At 39.5% G+C, this 25,639-nt stretch overlaps 2 long non-coding RNA genes across 2 annotated transcripts in view; one reads left to right on the top strand and one right to left on the bottom strand.

Annotated features, from left to right (window-relative positions):
- Positions 1–25,639, top strand: part of LOC109548727 (uncharacterized) — a 259,164-nt gene that overhangs the window by 220,180 nt on the left and 13,345 nt on the right. Inside the window, exons 8-11 of the long non-coding RNA XR_012333964.1 lie at positions 3,900–4,017; positions 8,174–8,230; positions 8,574–8,893; positions 22,814–25,518. This is a non-coding gene — a long non-coding RNA (uncharacterized lncRNA). The remainder of the gene's footprint in view (positions 1–3,899; positions 4,018–8,173; positions 8,231–8,573; positions 8,894–22,813; positions 25,519–25,639) is intronic.
- LOC117313589 (uncharacterized) overlaps positions 1,429–25,639 on the bottom strand; it is a 29,183-nt gene continuing 4,972 nt past the window's right edge. The window contains exons 2-3 of the long non-coding RNA XR_012333963.1: positions 2,217–25,539; positions 1,429–1,661 (exon numbers count right to left, since the gene is read on the bottom strand). This is a non-coding gene — a long non-coding RNA (uncharacterized lncRNA). The remainder of the gene's footprint in view (positions 1,662–2,216; positions 25,540–25,639) is intronic.

The following is a 25,639-nucleotide window of genomic DNA, read 5'->3' as shown; positions in this document are numbered from 1 at the left end:
CTGTCCGTCTTCCTCATGGAACTTGCTGCACTGATTTACTGCTCACCTCTTCTTTGACCAGTGACTAATGCCCTGGACTGGACGTTCCTAGGTGCAATTCTGTTCCTAACCCAGGTGATTGCTGAGGTGAGTTATAAACACCCCACTGAATCTCACCTGAAAATTTACACAGAATTCCCTCTCTATTCTTCACTCCACGATGGGCTAATACCCCCCAAATGTGTGAAGCTCCTCATAGGAAAGACATGTGTAGAGTCAAAGTTAATACTGTGAGTCTCAAATTCAGCATTTAAAAAAGCACTGGGAGAAGTAAATATTTGTAGATCTACTGCATCCTTAACAATGTAGTCATAAGATGATCAATTTTATTTTCATCAAAAATTGTTTCGTTTCTAATCATAGAGACAGGAAAGATCCCCTTCCTGAAAATATTGGCTATGTATAATTTAGTTATAATTTTAGGTTATTCACAATTGGAATTTGATGTTTATATTTACCCCTTTGAGTATTAATGAGATCGTTTATATTTCTGTCTAGTATCCTAATAACATTAGCATGTCTTCGCCCGCCCCACCTTGTATGAATTAGAGACCAGCTGATTCACCTCTTCCCACCTTTAGGGCTTTTCTAAAGATTTTATCGTAAAGGAGTTACCTTTTATAAAGATTTGGCATCCTTTTTTTCTTTCTTTGTTTCTTTTTTTTTTGCTCCCCTTTCATTAGGAAAACAGCAATGGATTCTTTTCAGAGATACACATTGATTTGTAGGAAGGCAGTCTAAGAAGCAATTTGTTCAAGAGCAGAGATTGTCATCTGTACAGAAAATTATACCAAGATCTCTTTCCAGGGTAAATTAGGGAGATATGTGGGTCTTATCCTGCACATCTAATGGGTACAAATCTTTCTTTTACTTCAGGGCCTGAGGCTGTTTACAAATAAACACAGACCAAGGTGATATTCTGCCCAAGATAGCACTATGATGGGAGCTACAGAGTCTTTTGGTTAATGACCTATTTGAAAAAATACACCACCACACATACACTTGATTCAGGGACAGAATGCAGTGCCATGTTGGGTGGCCCAGTACTGAGTACTATGATGAAAGCCCTTCACAATGGTTTCCAAAGAATGAGAACCAGAAACACTAAAGTCATACTTTCACAGAGCTATAAGAGAAGGGAGTACTAGCAATGAGCCCCAGTGGAAAAAGGCTGCCCTGGCTCCATGGCCCTAACTAAGCACAGCCCTGGGAACCATTAGAGAGGGGCTCTGGCAGATCTCAACCGACACATGAGTGAATGGCAGGAGGCAAGGGAAGGAAACTGGGGCCTACCCCAAGTCAGACTTCAGCGATGCAAGGCCATTACACACACACACACACACACACACACACACACACACACACATACACACCATTAACTGTCTTTAGGAAGGCACAGTTCACATTTTAATGATAAGCAAATATCATAACAGTCAATTGTCTCCTCTTCTCATAGAGATGGAAAAGATGTAAGCTCTTTAAAAGGAACAAAGGAGGTAGAGACCTGAACTCCCAGGTCTGAAGGTGCTCTGTGAATGACTGGTTGATGGACACAATCAGCTTTTGATTTCACTGTATTTGTTGTGCTTCAAGGAGCTCTGAACATGTTACTTAGCATACCTCTGCAGGGAAGGGAAGGTATATCAGTAAAGGGCCAAGGTGGAAGGATGAAGTAATTCTAAGTTAGTCAATTCTAAGTTAGTCAATTTTCTTCCTTAAAATGACTCCCTCTCGCCACATCCAGCATCAGTAATTCTGGGTCCTCTCCCACAACTCTGTCAGGCTCAGTCAACCCCAGCTTCATCAACTTTTCCCTTCGCATCGGTGGTTTCCAATTCATTGGTGCTCCCCCCGTGAATGTTCTTATGGCTGGATCTTTCCTATAATCCAATAGGAGCTAGAATGTCACCTTCTAAGAGAGAACCTCCCTGACCACACTGTCTAAAAATTACTTTTTTATTCTGTAAATACCTTTTTATTTCCCTCATTGCCCTTTTCCTGACCTGAAATTCTTTTTTAGATGTTTAATGCCTCTCTCCCCCTTTGAACATAAGCACTTTCATACGAGGGCCCATTTCTTCTTTATCGCCATCCTCCGCTCAACTCAGTAACTGTCATGTAGAAAATATTCAATAAATATTTACCGAAGGGATGAAAAGACTTAACTGAAGTCTCACCTTTTCCATTTCAGTCCACAGTGGTCCTTTCCCTTTGCTGGGAAATAAAGCTCTTGAAATGAGTTCTGCATCCACATCATGCAGTACTTCATTATAGGGTCTTGATGGTACATCGGTCATGTCATCTTACCTCATTTATATGCTATTGGAATTAAGGATCAGATTTTCTACTCTTCTTTTTTCCCAAACCTCCCCCACCCCCAGCATAGATCTAGATTCACTTGTCTTGAAGCCTGTGTAACAGAAATGTTAGCTCTGGGGAGAACAGTCCTTTCCCCAGAGTGGTCCTTCCCCCATAAAGCCCTCTAGAGAGCTGCAGACCTAATGCTCAGATACTGCTCTAAGAACATGATGTGAAACCCCAGGCCTTGGGTTCAGAGTGTCAGGAGCAAGCTATCACCTTCAGGAGAATGGGTTTGCTTGTGGAAGTCTTGAACTTCTTGTAAACATTGCTCATTTCAGGCATACTGTGAAAAAGCTAAACAGCTCTAAGAGCTGATTGTAAATTATTGCAGATTTCCTCCTGTTGCTTTCAGATTATTTGTTTAAAAGGGTCTGGTAAATACCAGATCTTTATTATGATGACAAATGTCCTGCCAAAAGAAGAGGGAAAAAAGCTCTTTCAAAATTATTCTACACAGAAATACAGGTGGCTCTGCCCAGCAGAGCAGACTCCCCCCACCCCCAGGCAGCCTGTCACTTCTAAGCCTTGGAAAGAGCTCTTTTTAAGATTAGGACTTGCTTTCAAAATTGCTTTGACTAAGAAGCCAGTGCCTGTTGTTTTGCTGACATTTGCTCCGTGTTGTCAATCTTTGGTTGACAAAGCAAAATGACCCCAAAATCCAGAATCCAAATGAATAATTCAAGCATTAAACTTTAGAATATATGTTTGATTCTTCAAGATAGGGAGGGGGTCCCACCACCTGTCAGATGCTTTGGACGGGATAAGGCAGAAAGAAGAAGGCAGTGTACAAAATGCAAAAAAAAAAAAAAAAAAAAAAAAATCATTTAGTTGAGCATCAACTCCAGATTTCCAATTCAGCCAAAATGGGAATTCAGAGACCTGGCTCAATTTTAACTGGAGAAAAAAATGGCAAAAGGAAAGGAAAGAAGCATTCGTTTTTCATCAGAGCCTTAATCATGCAAGATATCCTAAAATCCCAATTCTAGTGGACTAATATTTTCAAGACTTTATTTGTGGTGTGCTCTCTAGATAGCATCACACACATACACATGCAAACATACCACCACCACCGCATGTGTCAGAAATCAAATTAATATCTCACTCTGTCAGTAACTCTGATCAATTCCTAAACTACTTTTGCTCTGGAGATTCCCTCAAGGAATCTAAGTTGAGCTTCACTTTGAAAACATTAACGCGGTCTCATATCCCTATGAAAAAAAGCTTTATACTGAGTGAATATATAATAAAAATGAAGTAATGAAAAAAATAATTGTGCTGTTTTTGAGCACTGCTGTGAACTGAATTGTATCCCCTTGAAATCCATATGTTGAATCCCTAACTGCCAGTGTGACTGTATTTGGAGACAGGGCCTATAAGGAGGCTATTAAGGTTAAATAAGGCCATAGAGTGGGACCTTAGTCCAATAAATCTGGTATACTTATAAGAACTAGCATTCTTTTAAGAGATATCAGAGACCTCTCTTCTCTCCACATACACAGAGGAAAGGCCACACGAGAACTCAGTCAGAAGGCAGGCACCTGCAAGGCAAGAAGAGAGGCTTCACCAGAAACCAACCCTGACAGCACATTGATTTTGGACTTCTAACCTTCCAGAACTGTGAGAAAATAAATTTCTGTTATGTCACCTAGTCAGTGGTATTCTGTATGGCAGCCCAAGCAAACTAAGACAGGCACTCTTTCTTGCTTAGTGATTTCCAAGTATTTCATACGCATTGTCTCTTTTAATCTTCATAATAAACCCTGTGAGTTAGGCACTATTATTATCCTCATTCTAAACATGAGGAAACTGAGACATAGAAGGGTTATGTAACTTGCCCAGAGTCACACACTGTGTCAGACCTCTCTGACTCCAGATTGTATTAGAATAAGTAAATGAAAATAAATATCTTTAAGATATATCAAGGCTTAAAATTTTAAATATTATGGCTCACATGTGTCATTTATTCCTTCCATTGATATTCTTGGATTTTTGTCAGTTGTGCTAAATTGAACTTAACTTGCGTTAGTAATCTCAACCTAAATTAACCAACGTAATGAGCGCATAATGCTCACATTTAATCAATACCCACTAGGGAACAGTTATATTATCATTTTTCTCACACTGTTTTGCCTTTAGGGGTGGTATAATCTGTTATTGAGTATAAAGTAGTAGGTGGATTTAAATCTTTTTATTAAGCAATGCTGTCAAGTACTACAGTTATAGCTGCAAATCTTGACTCATCTGGTGGGAAATGTGCTCTGGATTCTAAGTCTGTTCTTCTTTAGTGCGTATAATTTAATGGGAGGAACAAGACGATCACGAAAAATGTCTTGAAATACCTATTTTTATTTAGTGTACCATTTATTTTCCAAGAATACGAATGAGTTATATAGTTTTCATACATGGAGAACCCATGGAAAATAGGAACTTTGAGAATGTAATCTATTGGCAGGACACCAGAATGGTGATATACCCAGACTTGGAGCTATGCAAATATTGGCTCCATTTATAGTATTACTACTTACAACTAGTGTAGCCCAGACAAGTTACTTAACCCCTCTCTACCTCAGTTTCATCATGTATAAAGTGCAATTAATTATCAACTTCCAAAGGTGAATATAAAAATTAAATGGAATGATGTTTATAGAGAGCTCAGCATTCTGCCTAGCAAATATTAATACTACATGTTCAATAAATGCTAGCCGTAGTCATTGACATCTGAATCAGGTGGGGTTTTTCTCCCACAATTTATTTATGTAGTCATTCAGCATCCTGGAAAAACTCCTGTTTGGCTCATGGGTATAATCAAAACAGATCCTGTGGGTACATTCAAGGTACTTTCAAGCCATCAGAAGGTATAATATGAGAAGTGGGGGGGGGGGGGTCAGGGGGAAACAGAGCTAGAAGTAGGAAAAAAAACATTTTTCAAGATGAAGAACTGTTATTTTCTAGCTCCCAAGAGACTTTGCAACAATAAACAGCAAAAAGTAGGAGATGATTACACTTTACACAAGAGACAGCTATTTATAAAGGAGTTTTAAATGATACACAACAAACACTATTGGGTCCACCAACACAATAGACAGGGGTGCAAGCTGGTCTGTAGTTAATGCAGATGCCTTAGGAAATACCACAGAAAGTCACTAGAATGAGCTTGAACCCCAGTTACATAGACCCAGGCGTTAGACTAGCACCAGCTAAAGGCCTGGGAAGCCCCAGGCTTAACTAACAGAAATTGGTCAAGTAGCAAACACATGTAAGCCGTGACCCTCAGCATGGCTGCTGTTGTCCAAAAGACCCCAGGTTGCCCTGACATCAAATCATCACCCCGGTGACCCCAGTGGGAGAGGACAGACTGGTGAAAGGCTTCGAAGGATAAGGTCAGAAAAGCCTAGCTTTGACTTAGGTTATGTGGCAATGACAGTTAACTAATCCCCAAAATCTGTTTCCCCTTCATGGTCTGGAGTTGTGGCAACATAGGTTGTGCAGCCAGGAAGATAATTTCTTAGCCAGGAAGATAATTGCATCTTGGCAATGCGATGTAGCTGAGTTCTAGCTAACGGGGGGTGGGGGGGTTGGGTATGAGTAGAAGTGATGTGTGCTACTTCTAGGCCCACTCGTAAAACCTCCCACACTTGCCCTATTCTCCTCCAGCCACCAGACAAAAAAACCCACTATGATGACCTTGGAAACTAAATGCTAAAGATTGCAGAAACTCCAGATATCAATACCTGGGTCCCTGAATGATGAGGAACACCCCCTCCTCCCCACTCCCCATTTGCCTTAAACAACTCAGAACATTTTATGGGCAAGAAACAAACTTCCAGTGTGTGTGAACCCTTACACATTTTAGTGCCTGCTTGTTATAGCAGCTAGCGTTATCCTAACTAGCACAAGTTATAAATATTTGGCATGTGAATATTGCTAGATAGAGAGAGCACAGGAATTTAAACACTTTTTCTGTTCTGTGTTCTGTTTTCTTTTTCTATTCTGATCTTTGCCTTCAACTCCTCAAAGCCGTAATTAGCATTAGAATATTGCCACTTTATTGAAATGTAGTGGGAATGAGTAAAATGATACCTGACCTACCACTCTGAGCTCCGTGGGGTAAAAAGTATAGTAAATTAAGTATAGTATATACACAATCAGGTTTTAAGGTACCTATTAAACACAAATCGAGTAGAAATCAAGTTATGTAAAACTTAAAAGTTATCTAAATCCCAAGCCACCCCATTATGTACATAAGTGAGTGTGAACAGCATTATCTTGTATATTAAACAGGTAAAATTAGGTTTAACTCCTCCTTGAGTTGCCTTAATAACTAAGAAGAGTCAGTAACTATGCAAAAACAATCTCTTTCATAGAAATGTAAACCTTTGGGTTTGGTGTTAGACATATGTAAATCTGTATAATCTTTCTGTCAAAGGTAGTGACAACCTAACGGTGTTTCTGTGGTTGTTAGTCAGAGATGGCAGTCACTAATGGTGTCTCTAGCCTTTTGTGCTGATTTTAAAGACTAGAAGTATATTTTGAGCATATTTCTAACTAATTTGATTTTATAGTAGTATCTGTTAAAGGTGATCTTACATTATGTTTGATCCAAGTTTCATAAAGGAAGACAAACACATGGTAGCTTAAAGTTAGGCTGAAGTTAGCCAAAATTGGAAGATGAATTATTCGTCACCTGATGATCTGAACTTAGGAAAATCCCCAATCCTAGAACTTTAGCTAAGTTTAGCACCAAGTTATTCAAGATGTATCCCTTCATGCCTATAGTTTCTTTACACTGCCATGATTCATTCATTCACAAGTACTTACTGTGCCCCTGAACTTGAAGCTGGGAATTCAAGATGCCAAAGATACAGTCTTTGTCCTCACAGAGACACAGTCTAATAGAGAAGACAGTCATATAAATATGTGACCATAAGGCACAGCAATATATCTAATACAGCTGTGCACAGTGTCTAAATGCATCCGAAGCTCCATCATTGGATCACAGAGTATTATGGGATAGGAGCTAAGGGGAAATGTTGTATATTTTGCCATCTGTGCTGCAAATTTAATCTGAGACTCTAAGGTTGATGAGTTCACCTCAACTGCCCATTGTTCTGTTTCAACCTGACCAGCCAGCATAACACTATGGCCCTTTCTTATGATCTAGAAATTTTAGATGCTCAAGTGAAGAGGCTGCCATCTTGAACTGGCCAAAATTCATGTCATTCTCAGAAGTGAAAAGTCTTATTTACATGATTTCTGGCCTTTGATCCATCACTCTACCAAAGTATTAAAAGCCCAATGTCCCCTCCTGTTTTTCTTTTACATATTCATACTTGGGCCAGAAAATATTAGTGAGAATATAGAGGCACTGAAGTAAGTGGTAGCCATCTGGCCTGGCCAGCTTCTAAAAAAAAAAAAATCCTGTAGAAGATAAGGCCTTCTTTGGATGACACCTGTGCCCCAGGGAAATTGACATATTATTATGAGCAAGAGAAAAAAGTCATTCTACCACATGGGAGTAATTGTTAGCAGACAAGAGATCATGTAATACACAGCAGTTGTGGATTTTAAGTGCAAGATTCCAGACCATGATATAAGCCCAGTTGTCTGTCCAAGGTTAATGGGGTAATGTCCTTGCTTACTTCAGCTCAGAGCTTCATTTACTTTGTAAACTCTGAGTATAGGTTCTGTCTTTTGTCTATAGGAGTCAGGATTTAGTGTTCTGAAGGGGACCAAAGGATTTAGTGTTTAATGGAGTGTTTGTCCCTCTTTTCAGCAGGCTACAAACACATCTCCCTTTCGAACACACCCCTCTGAAAAGAGACCCGGAGAGGTGAGAGTCTTTGCTGACAGATACAATAAATTCTTACTTTGTTTAGAGAGATTTGTCAGGCACTGTGTTATGAGACTACCTGGCCTGCCTGCAGCTGTGCTCACTACTACTGAAGCATAAGGTTTAAATCATCAAGTTCCATGAGGCCAGTAAGTGCTGCATAGTATTTTTCGTTGAGGCTCTCTCTATTCTGTACAAGCTGCCAAAATGGCTGCCAGTTTTTTAAGAAAAGCCATTCAAATGAATTTGGCCTTGTGGGGTGGGTATGAGGGGGGATCCATCATGTATCAAGGCAGTGAATTGATTGACTCCAGTTTTACTTTTCAACCAAATGTTTTGGCAGCCTGCAGAAGAGGGTCAGACAAGCTGTCCTGGTTGAATGCTATTGTCATCAGAGTGAAGGAGGCTAGTTTCAATGGCTGCAGTGCCATGTTCAACATCTGTTTGCTTGGGAGCAAAATGATTATCATCAGAGAGCAGCAAAGTTCAACTGCGAATTTGGTATGATATTTACAAAATATCCCTTGCTCTATGAACATACTGACTGAGATGACAGTGGAGCTCCAGATAAGTCCTTGAGAGAAGCAGCTTCAGAGAACCAGGTGTACCAACAGATTGCCCACTGCCCTGCAATTCAGAATTGGCCCATGTCCACCTTCTCAGGTCAGTGCCATTTTTGTTTGCTGGTAAAGACATCCTTTTAACCGCAGTTCAAAAATGCTAAGTCAGCATCCCAAAGTGGTGGGAAGGCTTTACCTATTTTACACTCACCGAAAACATTTCCAGTACTGGGCATAGTCACACTGAAGAAAGGTAACCAAAAGTTAGAGAACCTGAGGAACCAGGAGAGCAGGTCTGATGCTGGACCTTTGTGCCTCAAACATTGAGGCTGCCATTGGTACTGGTTACCATCTACAGAGAAATATTTCCAGAGTTTGATATTCTAAGGTAATGTGTTAAAGTATTTCCTTATGCCATATTCTCACCCCAAGAAAGCTCAGAAGCTAGTCAGGGACACAGACCTGTGTACAAATGACTTCATCACTGTATGATAAAGGTTAGTAATACAACCTGGGAATGGTGAACTTGTTTGGGGACGCTTCTAGTTTGGATGCACATCACTGAGGCTCTGTCTAAACAGTCGAAAACTCAGGATCAATAATTGGTCAATCCATCATAAGATTGGATTGCGATGATGGTTGCACAAATCTATAACCCTACTTTTAAAACATAATTGTACACTCGCAATGGAAGAATTTTACAGTATGTAAAATTGCCCCAGTAAACATTAATAATTATGTTTACAATAAACAATATTGTTAAATAAACAATAAATAGCCAATCTGTTATTTTCAGATATTTTGACAACTAGTTTGTGGGGTTTTTTTCATATATTACCCCTTTTATTTAAAAAATTTTTTTTAACATCTTTATTGGACTATAATTGCTTTACAATGGTGTGTTAGTATCTGCTGTATGATAAAGTGAATCAGCTATACATATACATATATCCCCATATCTCCTCCCTCTTGCATCTCCCTCCCATCCTCCCTCTCCCACCCCTCTAGGTGGACACAAAGCACCGAGCTGATCTCCCTGTGCTATGCAGCTGCTTCCCACTAGCTATCTATTTTACATTTGGTAGTGTATATATGTCCATGCCACTCTCTCACTTCGTCCCAGCTTACCCTTGCCCCTCCCTGTGTCCTCAAGTCCATTCTCTAAGTCTGCGTCTTTATTCCTGTCGTGCCCCTAGGTTCTTCAGAACAATTTTTTTTTTTTTTAGATTCCGTATATATGTGTTAGCATACGGTATTTGTTTTTCTCTTTCTGACTTACTTCACTCTGTATGACAGACTCTAGGTCCATCCACCTCACTACAAATAACTCAATTTTGTTTCTTTTTATGGCTGAGTAATATTCCATTGTATTTATGTGCCACATCTTCTTTATCCATTCATCTGTCAATGAACACTTAGGTTGCTTCCATGTCCTGGCTATTGTAAATAGTGCTGTAATGAACATTGTGGTACGTGTCTCTTTTTGAATTATGGTTTTCTCAGGGTATATGCCCAGTAGTGGGATTGCTGGGTCATATGGTAGTTCTATTTTTACTTTTTTTAGGAAGCTCCATACTGTTCTCCATAGTGGCTGTATCAGTTTACATTCCCACCAACAGTCTATGAGGATTCCCTTTTCTCCACACCCTCTCCAGCATTTATTGTGTGTAGATTTTTTGATGATGGCCATTCTGACCAGGGTGAGGTGATACCTCATTGTAGTTTTGACTTGCATTTCTCTAATGATTAGTGATGTTGAGCATCCTTTCATGTGTTTGTTGGCAATCTGTATATCTTGTTTGGAGAAATGTCTATTTAGGTCTTCTGCCCATTTTTGGATTGGGTTTTTTTGGGAGGGGGTTTGGGGAGCTTTTTTGTTTTTTATTTTTGGCTGCGTTGGGTCTCCGTTGCTGTGCGTGGGCTTTCTCTAGTTGCAGTGAGCCGGGGCTACTCTTCGTTGTGGTGCATGGGCTTCTCATTGTGGTGGCTTCTCTTGTTGTGGAGCACAGGCTCTAGGCACATGGGCTTCAGTAGTTGTGACAGGTGGGCTCAGTAATAGTGGCGCACGGGCTTAGTTGCTCTGTGGCATGTGAGATCTTCCCGGACCAGGGCTTGAACCCCTGCATTGGCAGGTGGATTCTTAACCACTGTGCCACCAGGGAAGTCCTGTTTGTTTTTTTAATATCAAGCTGCATGAGCTGCTTGTATATTTTGGAGATTAATCCTTTGTCAGTTGCTTCATTTGCAAATATTTTCACCCATTCTGAGGGTTGTCTTTTCGTCTTGTTTATGGTTTCCTTTGCTGTGCAAAAGCTTTTTACTTTCATTAGGTCCCATTTCTTTATTTTTGTTTTTATTTCCATTTTTCTAGGAGATGGGTCAAAAAGGATCTTGCTGTGTTGTATGTCATAGAGTGTTCTGCCTACGTTTTTCCTCTAAGAGTTTTATACTCTGACCTTACATTTAGGTCTTTAATCCATTTTGAGTTTATTTTTTTGTATGGTGTTACGGAGTGTTCTAATTTCATTCTTTTACATGTAGCTCTCCAGTTTTACCAGCACCACTTATTGAAGAGGCTGTCTTTTCTCCATTGTATATTCTTTCTTCCTTTATCAAAGATAAGGTGACATATGTGTGTGGGTTTATCTCTGGGCTTTCTATCCTATTCCATTGATCTATATTTCTGTTTTTGTGCCAGTACCATACTGTCTTGATTACTGTAGCTTTGTAGTATAGTCTAAAGTCAGGGATCCTTATTCCTCCAGCTCCATTTTTCTTTCTCAAGATTGCTTTGGCTGTTCGGGGTCTTTTGTGTTTCCATACAAATTGTGAAAATTTTTGCTCTAGTTATGTGAAAAATGCCATTGGGAGTTTGATAAGGATTGCATTGAATCTGTAGATTGCTTTGGGTAGTATAGTCATTTTCACAACGTTGATTCTTCCAATCCAAGAACATGGTATCTCTCTCCATCTGTTTGTATCATCTTTGATTTCTTTCATCAGTGTCCTATAGTTTTCTGCATTCAGGTCTTTTGTCTCCTTAGGTAGGTTTATTCCTAGGTATTTTATTCTTTTTGTTGCAATGGTAAATGGGGGTGTTTCCTTAATTTCTCTTTCAGATTTTTCATCATTAGTGTATAGGAATGCAAGGGATTTCTGTACATTAATTTTGTATCCTGCTGCTTTACCAAATTCATTGATTAGCTCTGGTAATTTTCTGGTAGCATCTTTAGGATTCTCTATGTATAGTATCATGTCATCTGCAAACAGTGACAGTTTTACTTCTTCTTTTCCAGCTTGGATTCCTTTTATTTCTTTTTCTTCTCTGATTGCTGTAGCTAAAACTTCCAAAACTATATGAATAATAGTGGTGAGAGTGGGCAGCCTTGTCTTGTTCCTGATCTTAGCAGAAATGGTTTCAGTTTTTCCCCATTGAGGACAGTGTTGGCTGTGGGTTTGTCATATATGGCCTTTATTATGTTAACTTCCCTCTATGCCGACTTTCTGGAGGGCTTTTATCATAAATGGGTGTTGAGTTTTTTGACAACTAGTTTGAATTAACTTCATTCCCAGCCCAAGCAGTCTTGAAGAAATATAGTATTAATGTGGCCCCTAAATGCGCCAATTTGTCATAAGAAATTATTTGTCACAATCTGACCTGGTTTATGTACAACTAACCATTTTTAAATCAAGATGAACATTTGTTTTCTCATATCTCCAACTATACAGAGAATATCTTTTAGATCTAGGCAGCATAAATAAAAACAAGTATTTCAGTCATTGAGAAAGAATGAAAATAAGAATAATCTCACAATTGATCACAGAAAGTCCATCCCTTTAAGTATAATTATTCAATATTCTGATAAAAGTCTATACATAAATTTCCCTCAGAGAAAGATAGTACTTAATTTTTTAAATTGAAATCTCAATAAGCAATATGGCCTATTTCCCTAGGGCTAGATGCCTTCCATAGAGGGGAAAAAAGTGCTCATCCATTTCAGCATAACTACTAAACTTTTGGCTGAAAGAGAAACATCCTTCTTTCTTTAATGTAACTTCTGTTTTCACTGGTTTGAAATAATGACCATAAAATTTTAAACAGCGGGAAACCTTACAAAAGCCAATTATCATGCATTCAAGCTCTATGATCCTTGCCAGTTTATCTAAAACTAGTTCAGACCCAAAAGTAACTTCCCATAGAAAAAAGTTGCTTTTCTCATGGTCTAAGAAATCAATCAACTCTCAAATACTCTTTAATCTGTAATATAAGGAGACCACTATATCTCTAGGGGATTCATGGGAGGCAAATGGCGAACATCTAGAACCCTCCATTTGCAGCTAATTACCCTTTTTATTATAATACAAGTTTGAGTGAAATGCTATTAGGTTTGAAATTACAAAATCATTTATTTCTACTATTTGCTGTTTTTCATTCATATAGGAATTAATTTTATGCAAAATGGCCTCACAATTATTATAAGGGGTAGAGGGATAACTGCTAATTTTCAGTTATTGTTTGGTCCTCACAATAATCTTTTAAGCCAGGTAATTTTATTATATATGTTCAATTGACAGAGAAGCTGAGGCTTAACAAAGCTAAAAACCTTGGCCAAGTTTGTCACGCTAATATGCAGCAGAGACAGACTCCAAACCCAGAGCTGTGTTCTAGAGTCAGGGTTAACAATTCTCCAATAGAGTAAGAAAAACTGAAAACCAAGGAGTCTAACATGAGCCTCTGTCCCGGGAAAAGCTTTCCAAAGGACAAGATCAGACCAACATCAAGTTTGCATTGACTGGAGAACTGAGTTACTCTTAAACCTACATGTAAATGTTGTGCTGGAAGATAGTGGCTTAAGAAAAAAGCTTTCCCCAAGGACTGGCTAGAAGGGGGATTCTCCAGGGAGATGAGGTGTACGGTCTGTGAATTTCAGCCCCAAATGGAGCAGCCTATGCAGGACAGGACCTGGTTAGGTTAATAATATTTTTGACCTGTCACTTACTATGGAAAATTCTAAATTGACCACAGCTTCCAGCTGCTTCAGATGGGTTATTTTAATAAGAAATTGCACTCACAGACTGTCAGTTTCCTGACTGATAAACCTAAATGCAAATAGTATTTCATACTGTTTGGAAGAGGCAAAGATCAAGCTGAACAGTACCTTTTGGCTGGGAACTCCCTAAACATTTTCTAGGAGCCCTTTCTTCCTGCTGGCAGAAGAAAACAAATCTAGTTGGTTATTATAAGATGTTTCTTTTTCTTCTTTTTACCCTCAAAGAAAAATACACTTTCCTGAGAAATCTGATATTATAACGTGCTCTTTTAGATATTGCCACATAATTTACACTTCTGGCAAAGATTCTCCCAGCAGCCACTTGGGATACATTTTCATTCAGCACATTGGCACTCTTATGTAATTTTGATAAAGGTCTTATTCACTGGGATAACCATGATAACCCACTGTCCTTTGGTTGTCCCAACTGGACCATTTGTTGAATGGCTTGAATTGCTGAGTGACTGGATAACCATGTTACCCACAAAGCACATTGGGTGGAGGTGAAACACAGATGATTACATTTAAGGGCTCATTAAGATTTGGCAAGGCAGAAGCTGGGTAGATCTGCTTGCATTAGCCAGGTCCTCCAAGTCTTTCTGTTCTCCATGTTGAAACTTGGCCAATCTTGTCAGTCCAGTGACAATGGAAAAAAAAGAAAAAAAATGAAACTCTGTTAATAGGATTATACGATTTGGGGAGTAGAATGTTGTTACAGATGATTTATTTTGAAAGCTGATTTCGTTTTAGTGAAAACAAGCTCAACCCATTACACCAGAGGCCATGGTGCCAAACACAATCATTTCTAGTTTGAAAGATGTGATTGCTTTTTAATGTGGAAATTTCATGAGGTTACAAAGAGGAAAAAAATTAAACTACTTTCATGTAACAAAGTCACTTTGGGATGTGGGTTACAATGCCCTGACAGTGTCCAGATACCCTGACCACATCTCAAGTTAGAAAGGTGGATCTGTTTGATTTACACCATTTCTCAATTGTGTTTCTCTTATGCCTTTGAAATAACATAAGAGGTTTTTTTTACCAAAATAAATAGAAAGTTAGATAACCTAAATACTGGAAGTATGCAGAATCAGGCAAGGATAGGCAAGATAGAGGAAACAAATACAGGTAAAGAAACTTAGTCTACAGACCTGTGTGTGTATGTGTGTGTGTGTGTGTGTGTGTGTGTGTGTGTGAGATAGAGAGAGAGAGAGAGAGAGAGGGAATTCTCCTTTGCCAAAACAGTTTTATTTGCTTACTCCAGTTTGACCAAACCAAAAACCTGTTATTTAGCCTGTTCTAATTTAATCTCGTGATTTGCTTTCACCAGGTTCCATAGCATCTTCTTTTCTCACATATATCTTTGGGGGATTTTAAAGGAAATAAAGACTCATCAAATCAATTTTTAATGTGTTCATAGGGTATGGCTGAGATTATCATAATGATGATGGCTAGGTTTTGACTCTGCCATAATTTATCAGATATTATAATTCTTTGTTAATATGTAATATAATGTGAATTATAAAAAAAAAAAACAGTTGATGGGATGAGGAAAAAAGTGTTTCTACTGGTAAAAAAAATCACTATATTGGGAATGATCAAAAAGTTAAGCCATCTTGAAGAGAACTGAATGTTTGTTATGTGGAATGCATCTCTCCATTCTTAAACTAGGCTTTTATCCCTAGCTGGGAAGGATGGAGCCATAGCAGGGAATACAGCCATGACAATGTAGCGTCATTTTCAGAACCTTGGATAGGAATGACATATACACCATGAAACCTTTTTGTCCTTCCAGTAACTGGTTGTTATTTTTTGCCTGTGCATTTTGCATGCCTGTTCTTTGTGACTGGCAGGGGAAAAGCAGGTGAAGAAGCCATATGATTGCAGTGCTTCTTGCAAAAGCTTGGCTGACAAAATTGCTACTGCATCTTTGGGAGCCAGCATAAAAGAGCACAAATCTGAGCATCAAAGGAACTGGGACACTGGAAAGGAAAGGTGCTGGCCTTTTGTTGGAGTAAAATTTAGGGGGAATGAGTTAGGAGTCTGATAAACAAGCAAAGCAAGACTACAATGTCCAGTTTCAAATTTAAGCAAATCCTAGTTAGCCCCTGACAGTTCCACTTAGCACACCATTCATTTAGTACTCAGGCCAACACTGAACTGCCAGGTCAGCTAATGTGGTGAGTGTACATGTCCTTCCATTTTCCTTTTTTGATTCCTTCTTTTCTGTTCATTGTCACTTCAGTTCTGATATCTAAATACCTACACAGATTATTTTACTTCTTAACATCAATTCCTGTAAGAAGGAGACTTGAGTACAGTAAAGTAAAATTTGGGATCATTATGGATCAATGTAACTAGTGCTTAAGGGAAGGGCTAAGTGCTTTAATTTATTGAATGGCTACCATGTTCCAACTATTTCATGTACTTATTTAATCCTCACAAAACCTTGAAATAGATATTATTATCCCACTTTGAAGAAGGAGGAATTGAGATGCAGGGATGTTAAGGTACCACAGATTCATCTACTCCAAAGCCCATGTTCATCCCACTAGTTCTTTCTGTCTCCCAACCTCACTTATGGCAAAAGCCTATTGTTTCTTGGGGCTGAGGAATGGACTTATTCAGTAATATGAAGTCTAGTTATGACTCCAATTAGGACCTCAGAGTCCTTGGTTATGAGACTTTGAGGAAAGGGTTTGAAGATCTTCAGATGAAAGAAAAATGGAGCATAACTTTCTGTAGTCAAATGTATATTTGATATATATATGACAAAGTGCTATTGGCTTATATAGGTTTTTTCAGCAAATAAGTCTCTGAGACCTTCATCTCTATATTCTTGGTACCTAGAATAATGCCTGACCCATAGTGGGTATCCAATGAATATATGTTGAAATTAACTGTGGGATCCATAATTATGGGAATAAATCAGGAAATCTGTTAACTAGTGCAGAAACGATATTTCAGATTTATTTCCAAAGTTGTCATATCTGAGGTAATTCTAAAACATTTATCCATATTTTACTCTTTTATGGTATGATGACAGTGGTGATCGTAAGAAGACTTTGTAAAATGACATCTCTTGTTATGTTCCTTTTTAAAAGGTGAACTATACATGCCCCTACAACAATATTCCCATAATGAGTGAGTCTCATGGAGTATTGATTAATGGCTTCTTCAGTTAAAAGAAAAACCAGTTTCTTCTTGGATTTCAGTGGTTGCTAAGACTGCACAGTCTATACAGGAAAAAAACTGCATGAAACCAGACTCCAAGCTCAGAGGGCAAGCATGCACACTGCACCAGAAATCATGCTATTCCAATCCAAATGTACTAAATCCTCCTGTAATGTGTGGTCAAGGAGTTAAGTTCTAAAGGAAAATGCAAACAGCCTAACGTGGAAACCATATCTGTCTGTCTCCTTCAGCCTCTGAGCCTCTCTGACAGGACTCTGCCGAGGAAGGTGTCTTAATGCTTCACCCAGTAATGATAGCCTCACCAAGTGCTTCGAAGGAGTTATACAGTAAGGGCCAAGTTTGGGTTTGGAAAAGAGAGGAAGCAAACTGACTCTGTGGTTTGTTATGAGATCCTGGGAGGAGCTTTGAGCGTTACAAAGAGTCTTTCCTCTTCCAACCCTTCCAACCTCCTCCTCACTCCCTCCTCGGTTTCATTCTTTTTTCACAGAAGCTTGGCAGCAGGCAGAGTGAGAAAGGCTAGCTGAAAAAAGGACCCCTCCGTTCAGGTCTCCTTCGCATGACCTATGACTGCAGCCCCAACAGTAGATTGTGAAACTAGAAGCCCTCTTTCATTGAGTCCGTCTTACCAAGAGGAAAAACTGCTTTGTGTGATGACTTTATGGCAAATCCTGGCAAAAGCTTTGCCCTGCATACTGAAAGAGAGACATTTCTAACCGCAGCTCATGAACCACACTTATTTACTCTGGCACATGCCCACTATTTGTTCATAGGCTTTCTGTCTCTACCAATGTGTTCCAATTTTGGAGGCTAAATCACTGCCACTACTTTCCAGGACATTCCGCTAGGCTAAGCAAAATCGCCCTAAGCAGTAGTCAGAAACCACTGGAGTAGTATTGTAAATACAGACTATTTGACGAAAATGAAAGATAGCAAACGTCTTATCGTTTTTGTGCTGCAGAATTCCATGGGTCATATCTTGCAGAAAGTCATGCAAGACACTAACAAGAAACTAGAGCAGGGTACAAGGGCTTTCATCCCCACTAAAACTCAGAAACTGTGCTTGGAACCACTTTGAAAGTTGGTCACAGTCTGACACAGCTTTAAGTACCTACTATGACCCTGTTCAGGAGTCATGCTAGAGATTAGACACAACCTAACCTGTAGTAGCCTTTTGTCTGGTATGGATTTTAAAATAAACGTAAGATCTGAAAACAGTGGGGCAATGCATTTCTGCATTCGGTAATAACCATCCCATCCCCATGTGAGTCTTTACCTTGGGCCTAATGATGGCTTAACGGGTCATGTTGAACCAGGTTGATTTCAAGATCTGGGATAACTGGGAAATTCTCCATTTGTAATAAAACCTCCCCGCACTATTGAGCTGCCTTATTCCTTATCTCATCCCAGGCAGGGACTGAGGAAAGGATACATGACATGATACTGCTTCTCTATCCATACCTCTTTTGCCTGTTTTCTATTAGATTTGTTTCTAACCAAAGCAGAGTTTTTATTTACCCATGTGTTTTAATAATGAATAAGAGTGTGTGTTATACATTCTGCAACTTTGATATCAGTGCATCAATATGACCATGTTTGTGTTTGGAAAGAGGAAGGAAGCTCACTCCAAAATCAAGTGCTCAGTATCCACCAGTATTCTTTTGAGGTGGCTTAGCAGATTCTTGAAGTACTTATACGTTTTACAATACCTCTTGAGACTTATTGAAACAAGTCTCTTTCATCCTAAGGGTGAAGCAAAATTAAGTTGAAATAAGCCACAATTAAAACTCCATGTGTTGCTTTACAAGGCAGAAGAAAGGGTATCCATATCTCTATCCATGTGTATTCTGTTAACCTTTCAGGCATTTTAACTTTGGGTAGTGGTCAGCATGAAGGGGGACTAGGTAGGAACAAGGCCACCACATCAAACTGATAGTGGGGTGGAAGGAACATTTGACACCTCCCGCCTTTTCTGCCCCCTGTCTGTTTTTAATTTTGCTAAATCATTCCCGTCTGGAGATTGTATATTTTAAGTTGCCTCTCCAAGCAACACAGAGGTACAGTGTCAGAGAGCCTGATCTCAAAACCAGGCAAAGAGATGTGAAAGCTGTAAAGGCCCCAAGCCACAAGAAAGACAGAAAAGGAACAGGGTGGGGTCCTGGCTTAAATGATATTAGCCTTCAGGGTGTATGCAGTAACTGGGAAGATGCACTGGGAGACATAACCTTTCTCTCATGGTGAGTGTAAGACTTTTTGTATGTTTGTGTTTTAAAAAGTTAATATCCCTTTGAAAGTTCTAAAGGTGACTTCCTGGGAAATGTGAACTACCATGAAATTTTACTGGAAAAGAGATTCCAAGGCAAGAGACTTCAAAGTGAGATTTGTCCATCATAAATATGAAGGTAATAGACAAAGGGGGAAAACTGGTGACAAAACCTAAAATGTGTTTTGCACATGTGCACATGCATAGAAACATCGTGATGCTATGGAGCCCATCAATAGTGACTTTAAGAAAAAATATTACCCTCTCTATATAGCCTAACACCACTCCCAAGTCATGTAGATCTGTTTGGGAGAATTTCAGATTCACGTGTTCTAGGTGTTGGCATTTACACATACATGTTGGCATTTACACGTCTATAAGATGGGCATGTTAACAGTTTCATCTACAGAAAAATTATAAGTCTCAGATGAGAAAGCAAGTAAAGTGCTAAGCATGGTGCTTGAAATAGTCAGTACTCAAAAATTATCTGCCATTATTATTTAAAGACTCACATGATATGGTGGGAATTTTTTAAATGTAGTGCAATCATGATAACCAATAGCTTCCTCTCTACAGGGAATAGCCTTGAACCTAATTTACAGTTCTTTCAATTTTTTGTTTATTATTCATATATACTTCCTCCTGCTCAGGTTTATTGAGGACTCTGTGAATGCAGCATCACTGCAGCCTTGTGCACCACTGTAGTAATCTCAAGACAGTGTTAATATTGTGGTTTTAATGAAAGGAATGGTGTGGGCTTACACACACAGATATGCATTGCATGTGAAAAAAACCCCAAAACCTTCTGAATGGCATTTCTTCATGTTTTATCACCATTTAAAGGAATAATAAAACTACCTATTTACTCTTTTTTTTCTTTTTTATTATATATATATTTTTAAATTTTATTTATTTATTATTTTTGGCTGCATCGGGTCTTAGTTTTGGCACGTGGGATCTTTGTTGTGGTGCGCGGGCTCCAGGACACATGGGCTCTGTAGTTTGCAGCACGCAGGCTCTCTCACTGAGGCGCATGGGCTCAGTAGTTGTGGTGAACAGGCTTAGTTACCCCGCAGCATGTGAGATCTTTGTTCCCCGACCAGGGATCAAACCCGCGTCTCCTGCATTGGAAGGCGGATCCTTTACCACCGGACCACAAGGGAAGTCCCATAACTACCTATTTACTCTTTTGCTGATAAAGCAGATGATGTTTATTGTAGTTCTGTAGTGTATTTACCTCATCAGTTTCCCAGAAAAATCCCTGTTTAGTTATGTGTCTAGTTGCAATGCCATTCTTTCTTCAAAGTGATAAATTATGGCTTTAGCTTGTTTTCCTTAAGAATTTTTTTTTGTATTTGTTATTATCTAATAGCTATAGAAGCAGTGGAGAAGTTACCTCAAATGAGAGAACAATTAGTAAATGAAGACCAGAGATTCATGGTGTTTGTGTGTGTGTATGCACAGGCACATGCACTTGACCAGACACACACAATCGAGCTCTTTTGAATCTGGCATCACAGATGTTGAGACATATTTTTGCAGAGCAGTTTGTGATGACATTTATGAGCTATATTGCCTCACAGTGATCTCTCAAGGTGAGCGAAGGCAATCCAACAGATGTGGAAACTAAAGTGTTGGGAGCCCCGGCACAAGCCCCAACAGGTAGAAGCCCAAGAAAGGGAGTGACAAACCAACAAACTGTTCAAACCAACAAATGTAACTCCTGACTGGGGTGTATTTGTTTTTGAGTGAGAGAGGAAAAGTATATTCAGGCGCATACACTTGAGCCAGCACTGGAAATCCTATGCCCTGTGTGCATTTATGTATGTGAAAGACATGCGTTTACATACAGAAACCACATAATTATTAGGAACCAACAATGGTGCCCTTGATTCTCACTGAAAATCACTGTAAGTCACATGGGAAATTTTCCTAAGAGCTTAAATCAGAGCCCTGCCCACTCAGTAACTCAGCAAATGTGTCCCGGCTAGGCTCCGAAGATATTCAGAAAATCTTAGATTAGGATAGCAAAAATGAAACATAAACAGTGTCAAATCAAAACTGCCATGGGCATTTTTAAAGTTATTTGGCTTAAGTCATCATGTAATCAGAAATAAAGCATTGCTGCTGCTTTCAAAGGGACAGTTAGAGAGCAGAGTGAAGATTTGATCAGAGGCATATAAGCACTTAAAAGAAAACAGGCACGGATTGTGAGATTACATATTCTAAGTAGGAATCAGCTGCAGGCACTTCTGAATCATTTGTCTTTCTGATCTTTTAGGAATCAGCCTGTAGGCAAACCACGGGGTGAGGCCGGGAATGCCTGGGTGAGGGTGCATGTGCACGTGGGAGGGGTGCTGAGCACCCTCTCTCAGTGCCAACCCCCCGCCCCCTGGAGAAAGGTATGTACAGTCCTTGGTCTACCTGTTGACAGAGGAGTTAGGCATGTTCTCCTGCTGTCTTGCTCCCTGCCAGCACTTCCTCCCTCACCAGTGATGAGACCGGGCTATGCAAAACAGGTACTCTGACTGTGCCAGGCTCCAGGGCCGGGCCTTCCTTACTCAGACTAGGTATTTGTCTTTGTGCATGATTTTAAGGGTGTGCTAAAAAATGTGTCTATGTCCCTAAAATATTACTCCCATCAATTTGCAACGTAGCTTCTGAAACTTCACCACTAAAAATTCACATCTTTGAGTTAATGCTAATCATCCATGGTAAGAGGGGCGGTGGATTAAACTGTTTTTACCCTTTCTACTCCCATTCTAATTAGATTACCAGATAATGCCCTGCTCTCTTGAAAGTGGAAGTAAATATCCAGTGGGAATGGGGCACAATGCAGGTAGAATTTGATAGAAAATTTGGTCAACATGAGAAGTGGAAAAGGTCCAGAGCATATCAGCTCAGGTGAGGGCCACAGTGAGGGGACCTTGTGTAAACAGATTACAGAATTACACCTCTAGGCAGGGGAAGTAGGAAAGAGGAAGAGCCATTCCAAAATAAGTAAATGTTGCCAAAGAACCACTTACCAGCATTTCCTAAGGCTGGTCCTGCTGCTAGAGTGTAGACCTTCCAGCAAAATATATTGTGAAAAAATGTCACCCCTCCACCGTAAACAAATACCCCACCCCCACTCTGTCCCTCTGCCCCAGTTTCTCATTTGGGAAACTTACAGTTCCTATGGCAGCCTCCAAGGTTTTTTGGAGGAACAAGAACGTTCAAGGAAGCTAGAGCTCTTCAACCAAATGATTTTATATCTCAGATTTCCCAGTTCTGACACCCAAGCCCTCGCTTTGGAACATCAATAAATCCTTGTTATATTGTTGCCTGAGACACCATAAGTAAACCTCTTGAGAAATGTAGAGATGTACACAGGCTACTCAGCATAACCTTGTCAAAAGAAGATACAGTACTTTCTGGTAGTTCCTATCCCATAGTCAGGAATAGGTCATTGTTTTTAATCAGAAAAATATATATATATCTTTTACTATCTTATCAATTCTTTACCTTCTTTTTGCAGGTTTTTATCCTTTAAGAGAACTGCAGATGGTTTTGGTATATAATATATAATATGACCTGTTAAGATTATACCAATGAAATTGGTTTCCTGGAAGACCAGAAGCCTGGACTGTCACCACACCTCCAACCACTCGATGCCACTACTTCCGAATCATGGGACTTGCCTGTCCACTCAGGACTGTGGGACTCTTGGGGAAATTGCCCAGGCCATGTTTCACAAACTAGGCCCTGGAACTCGTGGGAAAGGAGCTGTCTTGACTCATAAGAAAGGGGGCGCTCCAGGTTTCGTTATGCGTTTTCTAGAGGTACAGATGAGGTAGGGTGAAGGAGATAGAGTTCATGCCTGAAATAAGGAAAGAGATAATTATCAGGAAAATATTTCTTTAGCTATTCAACCCAGTCCCTTGGGTTAAGAAGGAATTTAGGAGCCCGGTTTTCCTGATACCTTTTTTTTTTTTTTGCGGTACGCGGGCCTCTCACCATTGTGGCCTCTCCCATTGCGGAGCAGAGGCTCCCGACGCGCAGGCTCAGCGGCCATGGCTCACGGGCCCAGCCGCTCCGTGGCATGTGGGATCTTCCCGGATCGGGGCACGAACCCGAGTCCCCTGCATCGGCAGGTGGACTCAAGCACTGCACCACCAGGGAAGCCCTGATACCTTCTTAATTTTGATAAAAGCATGGATTTAAAAACAACGACGACAACAACAACAGTGGACTGTCATTGTCATTTCAGGATCCATCAGTGTCTTCCGATAAAGCTGTATCAGTAATAATATTTTTTAAAGATGTACTTTCATTTTAAGTAGAGAAGAAAAAAAGAAAAGTGAAAAACACACTTTAGCCACTTCATCTCATTCAGTTGAATTTTTCAGGCAAACTACAAACAAGAATGATAAAGTCATTCAGCCTCTGTTATCCCAAATGTCCCTAATGTTTTCCTAAGTATGTAATTTACTCTCATAGCAACTGCATCAGGAAGACAAAAACCAACAGAATTATCCACAGTTTACAGATGGGTAAAGAAACAGGCAAACAATCAGGTGAAAAACAATTTAGTTCCCTCATTAGTTGTTTTGTCTTCATGATCCCATGTTTTTGTTTTATTTTATTTATTTGTTTGTTTGTTTATTTATTTATTTATGGCTGCTTTGGGTCTTCGTTGCTGCGTGCGGACTTTACTAGTTAGGGCAAGTGGGGACAACTCTTCTTTGTGGTGTGCCAGCTTCTCATTTCGGTGCTTTTCTTGTTGAAGATCACGGACTCTAGGTGCGCAGGCTTCAGTAGTTGTGGCGCACGGGCTTAGTTGCTCCGCGGCCTGTGGGATCTTCCCAGACCAGGGCTCGAACCCGTGTCCCCTGCATTGGCAGGTGGATTCTTAACCACTGCACTGCCGGGTAAGTCCCCCCATGTTTTTAAAATGTGTTTTTTTTAAAAAAAAAAAAAACATTGAATTGATTGAGTGCTTTGGTGCTAGGAGGACACAACCTCAGAAGAAAAGAAAGTGATCAATTTTCCAAAATTAAATAATGAATCAGTGGTGGTGCAGCTACTAGAATCAGCCAAGAATATAGTTATAGAAACATTTAATCTCAGAAATGTCATTCCATTCATCAACTCAAGAAAAGCTTTCCTTGTGAACCACAGAGATTAAATAGTTTTAACGGAGATTATATCTAAGGAGGCCACCCAAATTCACCTTTCCATTATTCATTCCCTGGTTGTAGTCTAGAGACATTAGGTATCTTGGTCCAGAAATACACATTTTCCATTGAAATTAAGTATGTTGGGTTTTCCTTTCTTTGGGCTAAAATTAGTAGTGAATCACAGACTATTTCTACCAGATAATGTTACCAAGGAAAAATGTCTCTTTAAGGTTCCTGTGGATTAGATAGGCAAAATTTTCCCTGTACGAGGCTGTGCCTCTGAACAATTATGATGCTGACCCAGCAAAAGCAATGTCTACATTTCATCTTTGGAATCTGAGGAGGAAAACTAAAACAAGTGGTCATTACTGAAGGGGGTTTCAATAATTGCTTTAATGGGACAGAGTGGTTTTATGTGAAGGTCTTTGTGACAACTCAGGAAGAAACAATCAAAAGGAAAACTGTTTTTACAGCTTGTGACAAGGTAATACCAATAAATAGGAATGGCGCCTTGATCGTTCATCCCAGAGACCCTAATACTTAGTTTGACTGTATAATTTATCGTCCAAACCAAGATTTTTTTTTAGAGAGCGAAAGGGGGTGCAATTAACAATTACGCTGGAACAACAGGTGTGAATTAGAACATTTCAGGCAAACGGGACAAATGATCACCCTACTAATACTAGAAAGGAGAAGGATTAATTATAAGAGAAGAACACTGACATGGGGCAGGTTTTTAATTAATATTTAATATGGAAAGGAATTTTTTAAAGAGTTTAATACATGCTCATTTTAACTATAGAGGTTGGTGATATCCCGGTCATATCCTCTTTGTACTGATCATTAAATCAGTGAGTCTTATCTTGTTAAATGGTAGGTTATTTTATATATTTCAGACACATTGAAAGGAACATTGATTTTTTTTAACCCTGAAAACCAATTAGTAGAGCATAATAATGCCCTTGTCTCCTGAACATGAATGCCCATTCCACTGGGGAGTAACCTACTTACCTGGAAAACAGGAGTTTTCAATTTATCTTTTTGGACGTGTCATGTCTTAAAGGTAATGTTTATTCCATATCATCTTGGGGGATAAAAGACCATTGTTAGCATGGAGTCTTGGCACATAGTAGGTACACAATAAATATTTGTTGAATAAGTGAATGACATGTACTCAGCAGAAT

The sequence above is a fragment of the Tursiops truncatus genome, chromosome 9, assembly GCF_011762595.2.
Source record: "Tursiops truncatus isolate mTurTru1 chromosome 9, mTurTru1.mat.Y, whole genome shotgun sequence".
Lineage (NCBI taxonomy): Eukaryota > Metazoa > Chordata > Mammalia > Artiodactyla > Delphinidae > Tursiops > Tursiops truncatus.
Note: the sequence above shows the minus strand (reverse complement) of the source record. Positions and strands in the feature narration are given on the sequence as shown.